The sequence below is a fragment of the Thalassophryne amazonica genome, chromosome 8 (genome assembly GCF_902500255.1).
Source record: "Thalassophryne amazonica chromosome 8, fThaAma1.1, whole genome shotgun sequence".
NCBI classification, from domain to species: Eukaryota; Metazoa; Chordata; class Actinopteri; order Batrachoidiformes; family Batrachoididae; genus Thalassophryne; species Thalassophryne amazonica.
In genome coordinates this window covers 92,640,818-92,660,504 of record NC_047110.1, presented here as the reverse complement: position 1 = coordinate 92,660,504, position 19,687 = coordinate 92,640,818, and the positions used below count along the sequence as shown (strand labels likewise).

Sequence of the window (19,687 nt, the reverse complement as noted above, 5' to 3'; positions counted from 1 at the left end):
AAAATAAAGAACTGAGGAAGGTGACCAGTCGCAGAGAATACAATTATTAACACTGAAGAACCAAAACCACAAAGACCAGGAACACAGAGGATGGTGGAACCCAGAGACCCGACTGGAGTAAAAAACAGAGGCATGATGGACTGGAAACGGAGGACAAGGGCGCACAGACAGCAGACACATCCCGAAGGAGACGGACAGTGGGAGACACGCCCATATACACACACACCAAAATGGGCACACATGACTGACAGATGCTGGAGCGATCATAAGCACACCAGACCCACACGAGTGACACACATAACGGGATCCACACCAGTGACACACATACACGTACGTGACCCACATGAGTGTCACACATACATGTACGGGACCCACACAAGTAACACACATCCACACACCAGACCCACATGAGTGACACACATACATGTATGGGACCCACACGAGTGACATGCATGCACACACTAGACCCACACAAGTGACACATACACACACCAGACCCACATGAGTGACACACATATACATACAGGAGCCACACAAGGGATGCACATACACGTATGGGACCCACACAAGTGACGCACATACACATATGGGACCCACACAAGTGATGCACATACACGTATGGGACCCACACAAGTGACACACATACACGTAAGGGACACACACAAGTGACACACATACACATAAGGGACCCACACGAGTGACAACACATACACGTAAGGGACCCACACGAGTGTCACACATACATGTACCGGACCCACAAGTATGGGACCCACACGAGTAACACACATACATGTAGGGGACCCACACAAGTGATGCACATACACACACCAGTCCCACATGAATGACGCAAATACACATGCGGGACCCACACAAGTGACGCATATATACATACAGGACCCAAACAAGTGACTCACATATACATACAGGACCCACACAAGTGACTCACATATACACACCAGACCCTCACCAGTGACACACATACACATAAGGGACCCACAAAAGTGACACACATACACGTAAGGGACACACACAAGTGACACACATACACATACGGGACCCACACGAGTGTCACACATACACGTACCGGACCCACACGTATGGGACCCATACGAGTAACACACATACATGTAGGGGACCCACACAAGTGACGCACATACACACACCAGTCCCACATGAGTGACACACATACACGTACGGAACCCACAGTGACACACATACACATACGGGACCCACACAAGTGACACACATACATGTACGGGACCCACACAAGTGATGCAAATCACATATAGGACCCACACAAGTGACGCATATATACATACGGGACCCACACAAGTGACTCACATATACACACCAGACCCACACGACTGAACACATACACATGTGGGACCCACACAAGTGATGCAAATAGGGGACCCCCAAGAGTGACACACATACACATATGGGACCCATATGAGTGACGTACATACATATATGGGACACACATGACAGAGACACATGGGATATGAACCAGGAAAAACAGATACAGGGCTCAGGTGAGCACACACAACCCATGAATGACAGGTGAACCATACACCCAGAAAACAGCACGGGGGCATGGTAACAGACAAAACATATTCAGAGACGGATGAATCCAAAAACAAAAGAAACAAACAGGACCAGCAGAATGCTTTTGAGTTTTTGAGCATCAAAATGAGGTCAAAAGTCAGGCGCAGTGTGTTTGTTGCATTTAAACAGTATGCTGAGACTCAGCCAAGTCTTACTTAAGTGGGTCCATGATGCACAGACACTCTGCACACAGAGTGCAGTAGCGCATAATAACAACATAAGACTGAACTTCACATAAAAAAATAACAAAAAATAAAAGTAATAACTAATAGGAGGGAAGCAGAATGGCTGCCTTTCTTCTTTTGTGCAGCAGGGGCTGTATGGACGAACGTGTGGGAGGGCCTTCTTTTTCCACAGGGGGTCTGTATGCATCAGTTGATAATACATTCATGTTAAGTATAGGACTCACACTGTACATTGTTTACTTCATGCACACGTAAGGACTCTCGCAAAGCTGTAGCTCAGTCCGAATACAGCAACCATTGTTTGTCTTGGTTGACCACTCAACTGAGCAGTACATTAATCAGTAAACCAGTTTGTCAACCTTAGGCAAAAATACTCTGACTTCAGCAGCCATCATGATAGTTTTTCTTTCTCTCTCTCTCTCTTCTCTCCTCTCTCTCCTCTCTCCTCTCTCTCTCTCTCTCTACCTGTTACTGTTGATTTCAGAGGACGTACATTACAAGAGACATAATAGCAACAGATGGGGGAAACCGCAGCACAACTGTGGAGCTGTCAGTGACCATCACCAACGTGAAGAACCAGCCACCGCAGTGGGAAAAGGAGAGCTACAGTGTTGTCATCCCGGAGAATACTGCCAGAGACACACCTATCGTGGTACCGTGTGTTTGTCCATTTGTCTAACTGCGATTTCAGGTTTCCTGCCATTTAAGGTTGTGCTGATTCAGTCAGGTGAATGCTGCTTGCTTGATCCTTGGATAAGGGCACAGTCTGAGCAAAACACCTTTGAAAGCTTATTGGGGTGAAAGACCTAAATCATTCTCAAACTGGATGTTGGCAAATGCTTGCATTTTATCGCACGTGCTTAGTAAATGTTACAACTGCAGGCAGGTTGATTATATACAAAATGTCACCTTTGATGTGAAAAATAAATAGCCTGTCAATCAGAAGAATATGAAAATCATTTTTAAGGGCTCCCCAAGGTGATTCACTTGGAAATGAAAGGTTATTCTAGAACCCAGAAGACAGGCTAGATTCCAGTCCTGTTACTCATCATCACAATAACTTTCATTGACATTTGATTTCCTTTCAGACCACAAAACACAAGCATTGCTTGACCTAGTTCTCCTGTAAGCTGTCACATTTGAACAAATGTCACCTAATCTCAAATCAGAGGATCCAGGTTAAAGGAAGAGTTGACTACGATGTGAATGTCCATCCTAAGCAATCATGTCCTCAGTCAATCACATAAGCTGAAACTGTGGGTCCAGATGGCAAAGATGTACAACATTTCTACAAGGACCATTTGCTCAGCTTATGTTTGATTTATCTGCTTCTTTGCACAAATCTTGCTTCAACCACAGTTTGACCAAAATTGAACTTTTCATTTTCAGACAATCAAGGCGACCTCACACCTTGGGGACCCCAGGGTGACCTACAACCTGGAGGATGGGATGGTCCCAGAAACCAATATGCCGGTCCGTTTCTACCTTTCCCCCAACCGTGAAGATGGTTCTACATCTATTCTTGTGTCTGAGCCACTGGACTATGAGACCACTCCCTTTTTCTCTCTCCGGGTCCGTGCACAGAATGTAGCTGCAGTGCCTCTTGCAGCTTTCACCACCGTCTACATCAATGTTACAGGTACAGTTTGTTTCATATGCAAGTAAAGTTGCATCCGTAGTTGTATCTTTTGTAATTAGCAGTTTCATTATATTTCTAAATAGCCTACAAATAACTGTATCAAGTGATAATTAAATGCTAGGTGATGCAACTACATGTAATCTTCAAAGACAAAATACAATAAAACATTATGATAATAAACTCAGTGATGAAAATGGGGTGATTTAAAAAAAAAGGAACTTTTTTGGTGGTGAGTAGATGACACCAGCAGGACCTTTGCAAAGTGTTCATGCGCAATGACCAAAGGTCTGGAACCACCAAAGGGCATCTGGGGGATCTCCCCCGGGGGAATTCTCCAGTCCAATTAATTCCTGATCAATAAACGTTCAGCATTTTTAGATTCATGACAAATGGTGTTCCGTTGTTGGACTTCTGTGCTAGTCACAGTTTGTCCATCACGAACACCATGTTTGAGCACAAGGGTGTCCATAAGTGCACGTGGCACCAGGACACCCTGAGCCAGAGTTCGATGATCGACTTTGTAGTCATATCATCTGACCTTTGGCCACGTGTCTCGGATACTCAAGTGAAGATAGGGGCTGAGCTGTTGACCGATCACCACCTGGTGGTGAGTTGGATCCGCTGGGAGGGGAGGAAGCCGGTCAGACCTGGCAGGCCCAAACGTATCGTGAGGGTCTGCTGGGAATGACTGGCGGAACCCTCTGTCAGCGAGGTCTTCATCTCCCACCTCCGGGAGAGCTTCTCCCAGATCCCGGGAGAGGTTGGAGACATGGAGTCCGAGTGGACCATGTTCTCCACCTCCATTGTCAATGCGGCCGCTTGTAGCTGTGGTCACAAGGTCTCTGGTGCCTGTCGCGGCCGCAATCCCTGAAGCCGGTGGTGGATGCCAGAAGTAAGGGATGCCATCAAGCTGAAGAAGGAGTCCTATTTGTCTTTGTTGGCAGGTGGGACCGCAGCCCGTGCGGTCGCAGAGGCAAAAACTCGGGTCTGGGAGGAGTTCGGGGAGGCCATGGAGGAGGACTATCAGTTGGCCTCGAAGAAATTCTGGAAAACCGTCCGACGCCTCAGGAGGCGGAAGCAGCTCTCCACCCGCACTGTCTACGGTGCGGGTGGGGAACTGTTGACTCTGACTGGGGATGTTGTCAGGCAGTGGAAGGAATACTTTGAGGATCTCCTCAATCCCATCGTCACGTCTTCCGAACAGGAAGCAGAGACTGGGGACTCAGAGGCAGACTCATCCATTACTCAGGCCGAAGTCACCGAGGTGGTTAGAAAGCTCGTCGGTGGCAAGGCACCTGGGGTGGATGAAATCCGTCCCGAGTACCTTAAGTCTCTGGATGTTGGGACTGTCTTGGCTAACACGCCTCTGCAACATCGTGTGGTGGTTGGGGACAGTGCCTCTGGATTGGTAGACCGGGGTGGTGGTCCCTCTGTTTAAGAAGGGGGACCAGAGGGTGTGATCCAACTACAGGGGAATCACACTCCTCAGCCTCCCGGGTAAGGTCTATTCCAGTGTACTGGAGAGGAGAATTTGACAGATTGTCGAACCTCGGATTCAGGAGGAGCAGTGTGGTTTTCATCCTTGTCGCGGCACACTGGACCAGCTCTACACGCTCCATCGGGTGCTCGAGGGTTCATGGGAGTTCACCCAACCAGTCCACATGTGCTTTGGGATCTGGAGAAGGCATTCGACCATGTCCCTCGAGGCACCCTGTGGTGGGTGCTCCGGGAGTACGGGGTCCAGGGTCCTTTGCTAAGGGCTATCCGGTCCCTGTACAACCGCAGCAGGAGCTTGGTTCGCATTGCCGGTAGTAGGTCAAACCTGTTTCCAGTGCATGTTGGCCTCCGCCAGGGCTGCCCTTTGTCACCGGTTCTGTTCATTATCTTTATGGACAGAATTTCTCAGCGCAGCCAGGGTGTAGAGGGGGTCTGGTTTGGGAACCACAGAATCTCATCTCTGCTGTTTGTGGACAATGTGGTTCTGTTGGCTTTGTCAAATCAGGACCTTCAGCGTGCACTGGGGTGGTTTGCAGCCGAGTGTGAAGCGGATTGCAGCGTCGGCTCGCAGCCGCTGCGACGCTCCGCCACAGGAAAAACACCTCCGTTGGAAGCCTTAAGGACAAGTTGGAACATGTCCAGCTGTTAAACAATTTCTCATGTACTCATTCCACTGAAAGCCATCAAAAGCCGCCTGGAGTTTACAAATGGTTATCAACACGGAGGTGTTTTTCCTGTGCCGCCGCACCGCGCCGGCTGCGTCCCGACGCGCGACCCGTCCGCACGTCTTTCATTAAAAAAATCTCCTTTAACAGTGGAATATCCGATAAAATGCTGAAACCGACTTCTTCTGAAACTTCTCTGTTCTCTCACGACGCCTGGATCAATAGAGCCTGAAATGTGGAGGTTTTCAGCTTGAAACAGGCTGACGACGGCGCCTGGGAGTGCTGCACGACGTCTCGCTCCGTGGGAAGTCCTTAAAGCGACAGTATCACCTCAAAACTCTCATCAGCCATTAAAATTTTCACTGAAATCCAGTTAATTTTTCGAACCGTGTCCACTTCGATGTGTCTCACAGGTTTAGAAAAAATTTTGATCAAACAAAGCGCCAGTCTCTCAACAACTTCTCATACAAAGGAATTCCGACGAGGGGCTGGACGACTCCTCCCACAGGCGTGGAAAAACTCACGCATGCGCACGAGGGTTCAAGCATGTTTGACGTAAAAACATATGAATGAAATCCATATAGTTTTTGAAAAAAATAAAAACCTATACTTTATTGACAGCCCTCCTATAATAAATTCATATGTATTCAATGTAAGCAGTAACAGAGGCGCAGACTATTCAAGTTGCAGAATTCATTACTGGATTGAGAACCTAACAAATAATCATTTCACTATCTCCTCTTTCTTAAGATGTAAATGACAACGTGCCGTTTTTCACTTCCTCCATCTATGAGGCTTCTGTAACAGAAGGGGCCCAGATTGGAACTTTGGTTCTGCAAGTGTCAGCTCATGACAAGGACCTGGATCTAAATGGAGAGGTTTGTTCTGACCTTTGTGTTTCTGTGTGCACGTCATGTTATACAACTTGCAAAAAATTATGAAATCCAACAAACAGTTTTTACTCCTCAACCTTCCAACAGTGGAGTGTTAATGTTGTGTTTTCTGTCTGTCCTTCTGTCCGTAATTCTCTTTCTGCACCTGCATGAGTAAGAAAAAAGAAAAAAAAAAAGACCAATATTCACATAATTTTCAGGACATAATTCGGGATTAGACCGTGATAATTTTAAGGTCATAAGGTTATCACAGAAGCATTTTGTACCCCCCCACCAAAAAATAGTCTTGTGCACAAACTTTGTATGTATGCTAGGCAGGTCAATCCTAAGAAACCCACTGATATCAGGGTCAGAAAGCTAAAGGTCACGGTTGACGGAACTGTATTTTATTGAAAACCTGATTGTGAGCGTGCCAGTGCCATATGTTATGTACCTCAATGCTGTTGCAGCTTTTCAGCACTTATCATGAGCTGAGGAGTGATGTGCTTGATCATCAGTGCATCCTTCTTCCCTTGATAACTGCTCTATATTAGGTTACGAGGTGCATAATATGTTATCACATCACAATCCTCTGTGGAAGCCTTTGTTTCAGAGTTGTCAACATGATGACTTGGTGGTTTTGGTAATTTTGCTGCTGCAGCTGTCTGTCTGGCTGTGACAGTATCAGTGGGATATTATATTGATCTGGTTTATTCGGCAACAAGAAAATGGACTTTGGGAGAATGACAGGAAATTTTCGTCCTCTATAGTTACCCTGGACAAAGGAGGAAAGATCTTAACATGTCAAAACAACATTTCAGTGGCAGAGAAATAGAGGAAAATAAATAAATACAGGCACTGTGTGATTTCTAAAATGTGTTTTCAAGATGTTTTCCTTTTACCTCTGTCAAAGAGGTTATATTTTCAATGCCATTTTTTCAAAAGGATGCAGCTTGATTTTATTGAAACTCAGTGGCATAATAGAATGTTCGTCAAGGAAGAGTTGATTAATTTTGAACCAGATGAGGGTTCAGTCATTTTTAATAAGGAATACTATGAGAAGACATCAAAGAACAACCACCACATAATAGAAAGCAAAGACATTGAAGGACCATGTCAGATAGATGATATCATGAGTCAAGAATGCTGAAGAAATCAAAGGAATAACCCTGTCATGAATTAAAATTAAAAGAAAAAGGAAACATGATGCTATAATGCAAAAATGTTTGAGGAAAAAGACCAAAGGAATAACAGTTTCACAATGAAAAAAGAGATAAAAGGATATCAGATGATGTCATAAGGCAAGAATATTTGAAATGAGATCAAAGGAATAATCCTCTCACTGTCAAAGTCAAACACTAACAGGAACATGTGAGATGGTGCCATATGCAGGAATTTACAAAAGAGATCAAGGGATACTTCACAATGAAAAAGAAAGAGATAAAGGAACATATCAGATGATGTCTAAGGCAACGATGTCTGAAAAAAAGATGCCATACAGTACCAGTCTCACTCATTAAAACCATGACAAGTTACTCAAAACATGGCGGGTGATGTCACAGGCAGGATGTTAGCAATGAAATGGATGAATAATCGCTTTACAATGAAAAAAATGAAATGAAAGTGATAAAAGAAAAATGTCAACAGAATGTAAAAGGACAACTGTTGGAACCTTTGCTGATGTATAGTTTTTGTTTATTTGTTTGTTTGAAGTGTTATTTGAAATTCATTACGGCTGAAGATTTCTTGTAACATGTTTTCTCATTTTGTGAATGTCCTTTCTAACTCACACTTTCTGTTTTGTGTCCTTTCTGAATGTTGTGTTTGCACTTTGAGGCCACAATAAAACAAAAGTCTATTTTATTTATTCCCCTGCGATCCTCAGATCACTTACTCTCTGCTGAGTGACAGCAGTGGCGACCACCTTTTATTCCAAAATTGACCCAAAACTGGGGGACCATCCACACTGAAGCTGTGTTTGATCGCGAGGCCCGCAGCTCCTATTTGCTGGAGGTTCAGTCGGAGGATGGCCATAGAGTCAGCTCGACCCGGCAAGAACAACAGCCCAACACAGGTTAGAACATGATAATGATTATGCTGATCTTAAAACATGTCATTACAGAAAAACCTTTTCAACCCATGTGAACTGCTCACACGCTTCTACAGTCCTGTAGTTCATTAGGAATATATTAACTGATGCTGTGAGCCTGGTGTGACGTGTCACCCCAGGTTAGAGTCATTATGATTCCGTAAGATACTGGAAACATTTTAATGATTTAGTCACAGCTTTTTCTTTCTCCATTTTTACTCATGAAAATAGTTGTTAGTTGTTAACTTCTGAGACAACCTGTGCAGCTTGGCGGAGTTAACTTTGAAGTGACCTCTGGCCCACTGCAACGTTCCATTCATGAAAAGCAGCATTGTTCTTGGGGAAAGTTTACAGGGCAATACCGAAGACTTCTTCCTCTGTGCCTGGTGTTTTAAACAGACTGCACTGGCATTACATTACATTTATTTGCATCCTGGGATTGAGTTTGAAAAGTGAATCTTAATTTGATTTATTCCACTGCCATGACCAGGCACTCTTCTATGGTTGTGAGAAAACAGCTCAGAGATTTCTCAGTGCAGTCTTTTTTTGTTGTTGTAAGCTTTCTGACTATTTTTTTCAAGCTAGGCAGTAGTACCCGTGGACTTGAAGACACTAAGGGCAATCTGATATTTGAACAGGACCACCTGCACCAAAATGACTGACCTTTGTCCAGTCATGCCATGGCAATTCTGGAATTCACTTAGGCTTGTGGAACACTTGGTCCAAATCAGGTAAAAAAACAATCAAATTCCTTGACTTGAACTTTCCAAAATGACTTCAGGGTCAATCGTCACTGATATATTAATTTTGGTAAAAATCATCTGAAGGACCTGGATGAGTAGGCCAACAAACATGGCCTTGGTCCCAGTATTTGGACCTTTGGCAAATTTGACAGTCAAGTCTGGCAGCATGTACCAGCACTGCATCGTGTGACATCCCAACCACCACACCACAGAACCGCCCTAGGTCCGGTACGGCACCCACCCAGACAGAACAGCCCGTCCATCCCCACCTTGCAACATGTGTCTGCTGCAACCAGGTGAAACGAGGATGTCCCCTTAGCGTTCATCCAGCTGCTGGGGTCTTCAACACTGGAGCACCTGCATGCTGAATTAATGCACAGAAAAACGCACCACATGCTAAAATGTCATAGCTGATAATCCCTCATTATGCAAGTGCAAATTAGAACATGCTGGGCAGTTCTGGAGTGCACCACCATATGTGTGCCAAGATGGTGCAACTCAGTGAAAAATGTGTATATTTTGAGCTTTAACTTTGACCAGTCCTTGGCAGTTCTGGGACCCACCGACATCTATGTCAAGTTAGGTGCAAATCTAATTGAAAAGCTGAAATTTGAATTTTGACCCCAATGATTGAAGTTTGGAAAATGTGACCTTGGCCCGGTTTCATAAAGCCGTCTAGTCGACTAAACTCACTTAGTTGACTAATCTTTTGATGTTAGTCATTGTTAGGATGGCCAAATGTTCTCGTTTTTGCCACAATTTGAGATGGTTTCTGGCATTGTTAATGACAGTCTGGCTTCAGTTTGAAATGCGTGTTTGAAACATGCACTTTAAAACATGCATTTCAAACGTGAAGCCAGACTGTCAATAACAACGCTGGAAACCATCTCAACTTGTGCAGAAAGGAGGACATCTGGCCACCTAGCACCTAGCTTAGTCGGCTAAGGATTCACGTTAGCTGACTAAAGTTTTTAGCCTGGTAAAGAGGAGGCTAATCTTATTTTAGTCGACAAAACGTCAGTGTCTTACCTCAAAAATGTGGGACTATCATGTACCACCAATTGATGGAGCAGGAAGGAAGGACAGCGTTGCAGCGGGAACAGGTGTTCTGGAGCTGAATAATACATTGGAGATGTTTACAGATGCCGAGGCTTGGAGCGCTTCTCCTCTGGGGCAGGGACTTGGCCATGTTTGTAGCAGACAGCCACCCAGAAGTAAACAAAACTCACAGAGCCGTTTCTTGGCAACTGCACTGGTGAGGCCACATATGCCCGTGAAAATCGTAGACTAACATTAGGTGGCTAAATTTAGCTGTCAATGTGAAACGGAGATTAGATGGCTAATGTTGGGCGACTAACCTTAAGCCCCGTTTACACATAGACGGTAAGAGCTCCCGGAAGCGTCCCAGAAGAGTTTTTGGCCTTCTTAAGGATCAAACGCCATTGTTAATGCCGGCACTAGGGGGCGTGGCTTAGTTCCGGCTTTACTGGGAATCGTCGAAAAAAAATTATTCAGCATGTCGAATAATTCCGGGAGCGCTCCCGGAGAATTCGCGTGACGACGGAGACAACGCGAACAACGGCGTTTGATACTTTTTAATCGCCATTTCATCCTGCCCCTTCCTGTAGTGCTGCAGTTTACACCGCCGTAATTGGTGGCCGGCATTGTATCCCTAACCAACAGAGTGTAAAATGGCGATAGAGCCCACATCGGCGTCCTCAACGCGTTTTAACCGGCAACAGAGGAAGACAAAAACGGCGGCGCTAGCAGACAGTATGCCATTCTAAATGCCACCTCCCGGTTAAAACGGCGTTCCAAACGGCCAATAGGCGGCGGTCAGTATAAAAACGCTAGCGCGCTGCATGCACTCATGGCCAGCTCCAGATATTTTTGCAGAGAAGCTCCAGTATGCCTCCTAAAAGAAAATTGGCAGTGGCAAGGACTTACCAAGAGGTCTGTTCAGAAGCAGAGGGGAGGCCTGTGGTGGAGACGGAGCAACACGTTGAGGAGGGGGAAAGGAAGGAGAAGAAAAGGCTGAAGATGATCTCCCTCCCCCTGCAGTGACAGAGGCATATATTCCTGCTGCTTCAGCCTATTATACTCTGGGGCGGTGCCTATATGCAAAAGATCCTGGAGTAACGCAGGATTTGCCTGGATAAAAACCAGTGGTACACAGGGCATTATCGGTGGCAGCAGAACACCGCCGTTCTCATGCGCGTCTTAACCTGCGATTGTAAAGGATAGAACTGGGTATTAACCCCTGTTGCCTGACGTGTGCCGGATGCTACGGCGTCAAAACACCACTTTATTCGGCGGATTTTGCGGCGTTTTATCCGCGTATTTGCGGATAGTATGGTGGTCAAAACGCCGGCGAAATGCTCCGCCCCTTTCCACCGCAAAAACAGCTGGAACTACCACGAACTTCGGTCTACGTACTACCCACCGACAAAACTGTCTATGTGTAAACGGGGTTTTAGTCAACTAAGTAATTGTGGTAGACTAAAAGATTAGACTGCTTTATAAAACCAGGCCCTTGTCTTGGCAGTGCTGGAACCAAAAACGTGTGTCAAGTTTGATGCAAATTAGAGTGAAACATAAATATATTGACCTGTAACCCAAATAACCTTGAATTTTTCTTGAACAACCCTTTAAGGGCAATTCTGAGACTGACATTCATCCACCTACCAAGATTAGCGGGACTCAGACAAAGGACCTGGAACCAGTAGGGGAACAACATTGCTAAAATTCCAGGGTGATGACTGTTGCTTATTTCAACGATATGTTCTGCAATTATTTATGACATCCTCTTTGTGGCATTCTGGTGGCCATAAAGCCTCAGCCTGCATCTCAAGTGACGTAATTTGACATTTGTACTCACAAATGTGTGTTTGTCAGTGTGTATTCAGGGCTAAGGGTGATGTTTTGGAACAACAAAGCCTTCTTTCCAAGGTTGGTACTGCTGCTTTTGCAGCATTTGCAATGAGATTCAGCCGTGTCTCGTGCTACGTATCTCCTGCATCCAGAAGGGCTCATCAGCTGTGTGAGCGCTGCCTCTGTGTGTGTCTGTGTGTGTGTGTGTGTGTGTGTTTGTGTGTGTGTGTGCACGCATGTTGCCCCTGGGAAACACTATGAGAGCAAGGAAACGTAAAAGCAGGCGAGCCATCATCATCTCTTACTACTGCAGCGCTAAATTAACATGTCAGCCGCGTGTTTGTGAGCAGATAATTTACTCTCTCCAACTAAAGAAATAAACAACATAATGAGGAGGGCATGATAAGACACACATTCTTGTCATCTTATAAATATTTAACCTTCCCAGCAGAGAGCTTCTTTGTCTATTGTGCAAAAAAAAAGAGGGAAAAGAGCAGTTTCTTGAAGAGGTTTGAACCCATTACTGTTGTTGGAAACGATCATGCTAAAACAATAAATTTGTGACAAGATGAATAATTTATGTAATTTACAGCACATCTTAGTGAATAATGTTTTGTCTGATTTCTCTGTCAATGAGCCATATATCTTAGAGTTAAGTGCCTCTTCCTGCTTAACAGCCACAATAAAATGAAGAATCAATAAACAGATGGGAAGAAAATATGTTCAGGCGTGTGTGCACTGTAAAAACTAAACAAGTTCTTTCAACTCAAATACTCAGAGGAAAGTGAGCCATAAATAATTCAAGTAATTAAAGTGTCAAAACTTATTTAAACTAGGTTAAATTACCTTGCATAATTTTCGTTGCATAATTTTGTAGTTTGATTAAAAAGTTGATTGGAGAGGGGAAAACCTATACGCAGGTGCAAAAAATTATAGGCTGTTCATCTACAATGATCTCCAATGCTTTAAAATGGACAAAAAAAAAAAAACAGAGATGCATGGAAGAAAATGGAAAACAACCATCAAAATGGATAGAGGAATAACCAGAATGGCAAAGGCTCACCCATTGATCAGCTCCAGGATGATCAAAGACAGTCTGGAGTTACCTGTAAGTGCTGTGACAGTTAGAAGACGCCTGTGTGAAGCTAATTTATTTGCAAGAATCCCCCGCAAAGTCCCTCTGTTAAATAAAAGACATGTGCAGAAGAGGTTACAATTTGCCAAAGAACACATCAACTGGCCTAAAGAGAAATGGAGGAATATTTTGTGGACTGAGAGTAAAATTGTTCTTTTTGGGTCCAAGGGCCGCAGACAGTTTGTGAGACGACCCCCAAACTCTGAATTCAAGCCACAGTTCACAGTGAAGACAGTGAAGCATGGTGGTGCAAGCATCATGATATGGGCATGTTTCTCCTACTATGGTGTTGGGCCTATATATCGCATACCAGGTATCATGGATCAGTTTGGATATGTCAAAATACTTGAAGAGGTCATGTTGCCTTATGCTGAAGAGGACATGCCCTTGAAATGGGTGTTTCAACAAGACAATGACCCAAGCACACTAGTAAACAAGCAAAATCTTGGTTCCAAACCAACAAAATTAATGCCTTGCAGATGTGAAGAAATCATGAAAAACTGTGGTTATACAACTAAATACTAGTTTAGTGATTCACAGGATTGCTAAAAAAAGCAGTTTGAACATAATAGTTTTGAGTTTGTAGCGTTAACAGCAGATGCTACTATTATTGTGAACACCCCCTTTTCTACTCTTTTTTACTAATAGCCCAATTTCATAGCCTTAAGAGTGTGCATATCATGAATGCTTGGTCTTGTTGGATTTGTGAGAATCTACTGAATCTACTGGTACCTTGGTTTCCCATGTAACAATAAGAAATATACTCAAAACCTGGATTATTCTTTTTAGTCCACATAGCACTACTATTATTCTGAACACTACTATATATATATATATATATATATATATATATATATATATATATATATATATATATATATATATATATATATAAGCCAGTGCCTTTCAAACAGACAAAAGAGCTTTGGTTCATGTCGTTAACTAGCTTCTTTAAAACTTGCATATCCTTTTGGAGATAAACTTATCTTATTTAACTGATAGTTGTTTTATCAAAGTAAAAAAAATACAATGGTAAAATACCCTTGGCCGTATGAGCATTGTGTTCTTTATAATTTGAAGTTGTTTAATTAATTATTAAGATCCCTCTGTCTTACATGTACATGTTCAATAAAGCCCCTCTATCAATCAATCAGAAGCAATATTTACGGAAGTTGTGCAATTCAAGGAATATTTGTAGATCACACTCTGTGTATAAGTATTAATGACACAAATTTAACTCCACTTTGGTTTTGATTAGGTTGGCTTTGTGTTTTTGTTGTTGTTGTTTTACAACACAGATATTGTTTATTCAAGTATGGCAGTGGTAGGTCCATGATCTATACGGGATCTAGTTGCTCCCGCCATCACGAGCTTCACAGCTGACTGGGTTATAGCAGTGGGTAGATGGGACTCATTAGCCCTGTTAAAGTGGTCCACCTAGGGGAAGGAAAACCCTGATGTTAAACCCCCAGCCTGGGTTACTGCCCCCGTGCCTCCGAGGAAGGTTCTTTAGCCAGAGGCTAGGAGAAGGTCACTCTGATGTAAAACCTACAGCCTGGTGGTCGCCACAGCCATCTCAGCTTGTCTGTGCCACTGTGGAGTGCCACCTTGCCTAAAGAGTGGAATTGGTGTGCGCGAGCTGATCCCCACTTTAAGCAACGAGCGCAGGCGGGAAGGAAAGCCCTGCAGCGATGGGAAGAGGCAAAAACAGCAGGTGCATGATGGCACTGGGAGCTGCAGTCTCGATCCTGCATGCAGGTGGCTCAGGAGCTATGGTCGTTTGATTGCTGACCCGAGACAACAGCATCATCCGGCAGGGCCCTGGGTGACCAAGCAGCCCTGTTTAGGGATAGCCCTGCTTGCTCCACATGGAGACAGACCTAGAAAAGGTGGTCTAAACATGGCTTGTCTCACTAGACCCGGTTGGCTCACCGCTGCCAACGGGCATCACTACACACGGTGCGAAAAGAAAAACAAAGAACCTGAAAATTGCGTGCTGGAATGTACGCACAATGATGGACTCAGACAATAGTGATTGTCCTCGAAGACGCTCAGCCTTAGTCACCAAAGAGCTAGCAAGGCTTGACATAGACATTGCTGCACTCAGTGAGGTGCGCTTTGCAGACCAAGGGTCACTCACCGAGGAAGGCACAGGCTACACACTGTTCTGGTCAGGGAAGGCTAAAGAAGATCGTCGACTCTCAGGGGTCGGGTTCATGATTAAGAGCGCCATAGCACATAGGTTACACAGTTTGCCAGTTGGACATTCTGACTGATTCATGTCACTCAGGCTCCCCATCAACAACAAGGATTTTGCCACTATTGTTAGTGTGTATGCCCCAACCATGCAGGCCGACATTGGAGTTAAGGAGGCTTTCTATAGCGATCTGCACAACCTTCTACAGCGCGTCAACACCCAGGACAAGCTCCTCATCATGGGAGATTTCAACGCCAGAGTGAGCCGCGACTCTGATGTATGGAAGGACGTGCTAGGGAAACATGGCATAGGCAACTGTAACGACAATGGCCGCCTGCTGCTGGAGTTCTGCTCTGCACATGACTTGACGATCACCAACAGCCTGTTCCAACAGAAAGAGAGATTCAATGCAACCTGGAGACACCCACACTCCAAACACTGGCACCTTCTGGACTACGTTCTGACGTGACAGCGTGACAGAAGAGACGTACTACATACCAGGGTGATGCCTAGAGCGGATTGCTATACGGATCATCGCTTAGTCCGTTCCAAGATTGCTTTCACTTTCAAGCCCCCTCCTAAGAAGAAAGGCCCACAGTTTAAGAAGCTACAATTCCACAAGCTGCAAGACATAGACACAAAATTGGAGTTCCAGGCCAAACTAGAGGAGAGACTGGGTGGAGAAGAAGGCCTGCCTGACGACCCTGAACAACAGTGGATGAGATTAAAGACCATCCTTCAGGAGACGGCAGCAGAAGTAGTGGGCTTCTCAGCCAGGAAAAATAAAGACTGGTTTGATGAGTCTGATGCACAGATCCAGGAACTACTAGAAAAGAAACGTGCATGCCACAAGACTCTTTTAGCTAAAACTGATGACCACTCTGCCAAGACAGCTTACAGAAATGCCTGCTCCACACTGCAAAGCAAGCTCTGCATACTGCAGAACGACTGGTGGCTAGCTTTTGCGGAGAAGACACAACAACATGCCGATGCCGGAGACATGCGCTCCTTTTATGAAGCCCTTAAGACCATCCATGGGCCAGCACATCAAGTGCAAGCACCCCTGTGCTCCTCAGATGGCTCCACCCTTCTGACGGACAAGAAAACCATTATGCAGCGTTGGTCAGAACACTTTGAAAACCTCTTCAGTGACAAGCGCACTGTGCAAGAGTCGTCAATCGAGAAGATTCCCCAGGTGGAGGTGAAATGGGAACTTGATGACCCCCCAACACTTGAAGAGATCCGAAAGGCCACCACGCAGCTGAATCCAGGGAAGTCTCCTGGCATAGATGGCATCCCAGCAGAGGTGTACCAAAATGGAGGTGAGGCAGTCCTCGACAAGTTTCAGATTCTCTTCTCCAGTTGCTGGGAAAAGGGAATGGTTCCACATGACCTTCGGGATGCGGTCATTGTCTCCCTGTACAAGAACAAGGGCGACAAGTCCGACTGTTCTAATTACCGGGGCATCACTCTCCTCTCAATAGCAGGTAAGATTTTGGCTCGAGTGCTGCTCAACAGGCTTACCCCTACCATAGCGCATGAAAATACTCCCAAGAGTCAGTGCGGATTTCGGGCCAACAGGGGAACCACTGACATGATCTTCGTCCTGAGACAGATCCAGGAGAAGTGCAGAGAACAGAACATGGCCCTTTATGCAGCCTTCATAGACCTAACCAAGGCTTTTGACACGGTCAGTCGTGAGGGTTTGTGGAAGATTCTTGCACACCTTGGCTGCCCTCCAAAGCTCCTCACCATCATCCGCCAGCTGCATGAAGGCCAGATGGGACAAGTGAAGTACAACAGGACTCTGTCCGGCAGCTTCCCCATATCAAATGGCATCAAACAAGGTTGCATCCTCGCGCCCACTCTGTTCTCCATCTTCTTCAGCATGATGCTTCATGAGGCCAAAGAAGACTTGACAGACGGCATCTATATCCGCTTCAGAACCGACGACGTCTGTTTAACTTGCGGCACCTTCTGTCCCACACTAAGATCACAGAACAGCTAATCATGGAGCTGCTCTTCGCAGATGACTGCGCCCTCGTCGCTCATACGGAGCAAGCCTTGCAGCACATTGTCAACTGTTTTGCTGAAGCAGCAAGATCCTTCGGCCTCACCATCAGCCTGAGAAAGACAGAAGTGCTATATCAACTGGCCCCCCATACAGCATATACCCCACCCCAAATCAACATTGAGGGTACCAGCCTGAATGCAGTAGAGCACTTCACGTATCTCGGTAGTGTTATCTCAAACGACGCATCTGTTGCCAAGGACCTAGACAGTCACCTTGCCAAGGCCAGCAGTTCTTTTGGTCGACTCTCTAAGAAAGTCTGGCAGAATCATGCACTGTGCCTTTCCACAAAAGTGCAGGTCTACAGAGCCATTGTGGTCCCTACCCTCCTGTATGGAGCTGAAACCTGGGTTCCGTATCGCCATCAGATCAGATTACTGGAACGCTTTCATTAGCGTTGTCTCCGAAACATCTTCGGGATCAAGTGGCAGGACTACGTCTCAAATGAGGACATCCTTACCAGAGCCAATTTGCCCAGCATAGAGTCTATTATACTCAAACAACAGCTTCGTTGGGCAGGTCATGTAGCCAGGATGGATGATACACGCATGCCGAAATTAATTCTTTTTGGCGAGCTCAAGGAAGGGAGACGAAACCAAGGGGCCCCCAAAAAGCGCTATAAGGACCAGCTGAAGAAACAGCTCTCCCTTGCAGGCACTCAGCATCAGTCATGGCAGCATCTAGCTACAGATAGACTCAGCTGGCATTCCAGCATCAAATCCGCCAGCCTGAAGTTTGAGGCAGAAAGAAGTGAGGCCTCACGCCAGAAGCGTCAAAGACAGAAAGAGCAGGCAGCAGCACAAGCCCAGCCTACTCAAGTGTTTGCCCCAAGTGTAACAGGTCTTGTGCATCCCGCATCGGACGTTTCAGCCACCAGAGGGCTTGTAGAAAATAAACTAAAAAAAAAAAGGCCTTCCCACTATCCTCGCAAGCGAGGAAACTGCCACCAACTGTATATTATGTGTTTACAAAATGTTCAAGCTGTGCTCTTCAGGATTAAATTATTGTTATTATTGGTAAATGGATTGCATTTAAATAGGGCTTTTTCATCTATATCAGAAGGTCAAAGCACTTTACAGTAATGCCTCACTTTCACCCATTCACACACACACAGTCATGCACAGATGTCAGGGTGATGCCATGAAAGGCACTCACTACACACCAGGAGCAACTTGTGGATTAAGGAGCTTGCCCAAGGGCCCTCAGTGATTTTCCAGTTAGACAGGGGTTTAGTAGTAGTAGGTGTAGAAGACACATGTTGTCAGAAAATCCTTGAAACCTACTGTAAGGGTGGTTTTTATATCAGCCTGAAGAAGACACAGGTCCTGTACCAGCCTCCACCCTACATGGTCAATTGTTATGGTTAACAATGTCAAATTGAACCTGATATGGAGGCGGCAATGAGGCAGGAGGTAAGTTGCAAACCAAGTTGATAATTCAACTGTTACCAACAATCCAACCACATGAGGTGCAAAGATGGGAAAAATCAAGTTCAAACAAAACGCTAAAATGAACCCCAAACTGTAGGTACAAAGGGATGAACAGCTGAGAACAGGAGATGATAAAAATCTCGAGGTACTTACAATAGTTTTCACTGTACTTTTACATGTGACTTTTGTTTTAATTTCATTTGTGCATCTTGAAATAAATAATTTCTGCAAGAATATTGATTTGGCTGCTCAGGTATTTCAATGCCACTGTACAACTGAAGGCTAAAATTAAAATACAATGCAGATTTTGTGTTGTGGATGGAGCAGTTAGTGATTTATTGGAGCGGGATGAAAATTAACTGGAAGGAGGAGAGATTATGTGTGCTCGGTCTGCAATGGCTGTACTGGGGGAGCAAGGGGAGGAGACAGATCCATGAGGTGCATAGCTCTGCTCAGTGATTTGGCAAAAGCAACATTATCCCACACATGTATATCTATGTGGCAAAGGTGTACTGTCCTATAAGCAGATGCCTCTTTCTTATTCTACTCTGCAACATAAATCCCCTGAAACGCATGTCACAGTCTTCAACAGAAGACAGTTTTGAGATGTTAACATTTTAGCTTTGTGGTAAGTATGGTAATTGGGCAGCACAGTCTCATTTGAGGGCGGGTGCTAAAGGGGATGGAA

The 19,687-nt window shown here is 45.1% G+C and overlaps 1 protein-coding gene across 1 annotated transcript in view; it reads left to right on the top strand.

Annotated features, from left to right (window-relative positions):
- The window catches only part of LOC117516100 (neural-cadherin-like), a 540,129-nt gene that overhangs the window by 329,365 nt on the left and 191,077 nt on the right, over positions 1–19,687 (top strand). The window lies entirely within an intron of this gene.